Source organism: Pundamilia nyererei, unplaced genomic scaffold (assembly GCF_000239375.1).
Source record: "Pundamilia nyererei isolate P.nyererei 1_Seehausen unplaced genomic scaffold, PunNye1.0 scaffold00018, whole genome shotgun sequence".
Classification (NCBI taxonomy): Eukaryota; Metazoa; Chordata; class Actinopteri; order Cichliformes; family Cichlidae; genus Pundamilia; species Pundamilia nyererei.
Window position 1 is genome coordinate 1,827,205 of NW_005187419.1, and position 4,221 is coordinate 1,831,425.

Below are 4,221 nucleotides of genomic sequence, written 5' to 3' on the forward strand. Positions count from 1 at the left end.
TTTACCTTGTGGGAGGCATTGTTTTCCCTTAGGCTCATGTTGATTAAAAAGTGTAGAAAAGAGAGGATCAATTTGCATCTGACAACCCGGAGGTAAGCAGAAAATGATAATGAAGGATTTATCTGAATCCCTGTGCACGGGATAGAAAATAGATAAAGAGTATGGGAAACAATGCTGTAAGAATGGAAGTTCTCAAATCGAAGAGAGAGGAAATATTATCAGAATTAATATGCATGGTATATATGCAGTTTAATTGTTTAAAATCCAAGACAAACCTTTCTCGGTGCAGGCAATATAATTAGGGTTTGCCTAAATAAGAAAGGTTCAGTCACACACATACACACAGAAATCTGCGCAAACTGTGGGAGGTGCTGTAACAGTTTGCCAACAGAAGACATTCACGCTTTGATGCATCTGGAAGGGTGCTAGCTAATTCCCAGGACTTCCTATCCCATATAAGAATTGTGGATGACTTTGTTCGTCATTAGCTATTCACACAAACCACCAGCTCTGCATGTAAACCACTGCCTCACAGTCTCCTACGGCGATCTCCTCTCTCTTGAGTCTAGACTCACACCTTTATTCTCCCCGCTATCAAACGCACACATCAACACACAGTATGTGACCACATGACATGTCATCTGTGAATATATAGCTCTGTTGTCACAGGCAGCAGGCGCTGATTACTAAGGATGTCACCCATTGTGCCCTGTGGTATCACACAAAGGTCTGTGATCATGACGAGTGCAGAAACTCACAGTGTGTGCTCAATCCAACTGGGCGACAGAGGAGAAGTTCTGTCATGGAAAGGGCTAATTTACAGCCTTTCTTACACTCAGGAAGTTCTCCAAGCTACTTGTTTGCTTTTATATCTGTCTGAACAGTAGGTAATATAAAACGTAGGATACGTTGATTTAAACTTCTTATATCTTATCAGAAAGTGATCTACCAACAGTCACAATGTAGCTTTCCAGACAAAATCATATTTGCAAGTCCTGCAGGATCTAATGCTAATCACTGCTAATTTTCTTTGTAAGAAATTGGATCTTAGGCTAGTTGAGAAATATAAAAATGTGGCGAAAGAAGCAGTAAAGAAAAAGTCCCTTTAAAAGCTTTGTAGCTCTATCCATGCTAAAAAGAAAAAGCTATAGTCCTGATGCAGAATATTTAAAGTCTAATTGCATTTGTATTTGTATCTGACATATACATAAAACACAGAATTCCCTAATGTAACAATAGTTCACTGCAGAATGTAAACTAATTTTAACACATCATAGTGGTACAGAAGCCATGAAAAAGGTGTATTAAATAGACTTGTATGTGTCTTGACAAAAGCATATATGATGGTATGATGTTTATTCACAGCAGAGAATTTAAAATGTGGAATTTCGTGTATTTTGCGGTGTAACAAAACTTTGTGGCAGAGCCAGTAACCGAGAAAGTTGTGTGACACTAGCAGGGGTGCGCTCAGCATCATTGCACAGCAGCCAGCAGCCCATGCAGTCAACTGTGCCAGGCGCAATAGAACTCTGCAGAGTGGTCTGATGAAGCTATCCATGGTATCGTCGGCTGTCACTGAAGAAATGTAGGCGGCTGCTGTCCTTTTATAAGGGCAGCACCCTGAAGGATTGAAGAGGATCATTCTGATTGCCTGAACATGAGTGATCCTGAGTGGCTATAATCCTATAGAGCCCTGTTAAAGAAAGACGCCTGTGCAAAAATAGAAAATATAGATTTGACTTTTGGTTTTTCATCACGTCTTTTCAAGTCTCCTAACAACTTGCTCTGTGCTTCTCAGAGTTGAGTATTTAAAGACAGTCAGTTAAAACCACTGGAGTACATACATCTAATCTGCCATGAAATGCAAATGTTCCCTTTTGCTTTGTAGCACTTGTGCTGACCACAGTTTGTGTGTCTTCTCTGGTGTGTCTAAAAGTCTGACATCCCTCATTGAGTGCTCTAGCTTGGCCAGTTGCAGTCTTTTTACTTATTCCAACAGACTTAGCCAATTGTCACTTCAAAAGCAGCATCACAGCAGTTCGTGATATGCCACTGTCATATTTTTCCAAAAGGGAAGCTTCAATTCATAAAAGTGCAATCATTGAAAAAAAAAAACAACCCTGCTTTCCTGACATCATAAATAAGCATTTTTACATAGGTAAGGCCACTTTACCTATTTTCAGTGCAGCTGAGCACGTGTACAAGTCCGACATACTATATATAAAGTTCCAGTAAGTTATTTTTCTGCAGAGGCAGCGATAACAACATATCAGATGCCCCGCTATGTTAAATTAACTTTAATTTTAACACACCTTTTTAATCACTACAAAATTCCTAAATAGAAAAAAATAGCAGGATAGATTCCTTTATAACCAAGCTTCTCATATTTGACATTTAATGAATAACCTAAAATCCAACAATGCTGACTAGTTCTATTATTGCATTACCAACAGTAAAGAGGAGATTTCTGCATGTTTGAGTCAGCATTTTCTGTAGTTAAATATTGCCTGAAGTGCTGGAACTCTCCAGAAACACACCATCTTCCACAGTCTGACATCCAAACAATTCTTATGTTTCATTAACTTTTTATTTCAAGTGGCAGTGGTAGATATTGAGGTTTATCACTGTTATTCATGAGAGGAAAATGTATATAGCAAGGCCCCCACAGCTGAGCAGAGAGAAAACAGAAGACAGAAATAGAGGGCCAAGAGTGAGGGCCCATTTTCATTTTAATCAGTCAGCTTGTTGATTCAGTTGGCTATGAGCACTCTACAAACAAAACCAAATGGCAGCTCCTGGCACTGTCAGAGGCACAGAGACTCTGAGCAGAGTGATGAGAGAAGAAACATACAGAAAGGGAGTTTGGGAAATCAAGGTTTCATTAAGCTGACCAAACACAGTGAAACTCAGCACTGACCAGCCACTCCAGCGCAGGACTGCTGCAAACACAAGACTGGCCAAAATTGGATGTTTCACTTCTGAGAGCCCTGCAGGATCTATGGCAGTAGCTCAGTAAAACTGGACATATTGCAGGACTTCAAAAAAGGCAGTAAAAAGAAGAGGGAAAGCAGTTCCCTTGTTCTTTATTTGAATTATTCTGAATGGTCAACAGAGAGGGAGGTGCAAATATCTGAATGACATATTTAGACTAATAATGAAGATAAATGAAGTCCTTCAAAACTACTCATGTCTGATAACCACCACTATTGATAACAGCTTCATTATCCCTCTGAAGCTCTTCATTCTAAGCCGAGCCACAAGCCCTTCTTTTGTTGTGCAGGTGCTGACCTGAAGGCTGATGAGGTTCATGAAGTAGACATCACAGAGGGCTGGCTATGTCAATCACCACATGGTGATCTCCTGAATACCTGTGTAAGTTGTGCCATTCGGCCACTGGACTACATGTTAAACAATTAGGGAAAAGCTGCCTTTGCACCTCTGCTTAATTGGGAAAACGTCAGGCTCCCCGGCTGAAAGCAGTCTGACATTTTAACCAGATTACAGTCTCATCCGAAGGCTTTTCCATTAGCCAAGGTATGTCTCCCAATCAATCTCCCTCTGCTCTGTCTTCTAGCTTTTCTCTCACTGTCTTGTTCTTCCAAGTTGAAATCACTCTTTGCCCAGCGTGTTAAAACGGCCATTTTAAATATCTGAGAAACAAAAATGGCAAACTGAAGAAGCTGATGCGTAGCTTCCCTTCATTCAAGCTCCATGAGAGCTTGTGTAAATTACAGGCACAGCTTCAAGGGTGAGATTCATAAAGACAAACTATACACAAGAGTCAAATAGAAAAATGTATTTGTCGCACAAAATGATTTAGTTCTTGATTGTTTCAGCAAGGACTAACAATTTTACCTCAGTCTTCCTCTTGGTAATTCTTTCCTTCGCTTTTGCAATTTTGTCTTTTCCTGTTGTTCTTTTTCCTACATGTCTACATTTTGTTTAATTTGTTTTGACCTCCTGTTTGTGGTTTAAACCTCTGTAATAAAGATTTGGTTTTGCATTTGGGTAGTTTTGTCTTTAAATAATCACACAATTGCGGTGGTACAGGGCAGCGTTGAGGTCCTGATGTGCTTCTAAGCCTCTTTGAGAGGCTTCTTTTCCATTTCCCTACATAAACCACACCTTAGCTCTTACTAAGTACTGCTAAACCTCAGACCTTTTCATATTTTTCTTTGCTTCAGTAAAAGGGCAGCAAAAATCAATGAAATAGTCTAACTG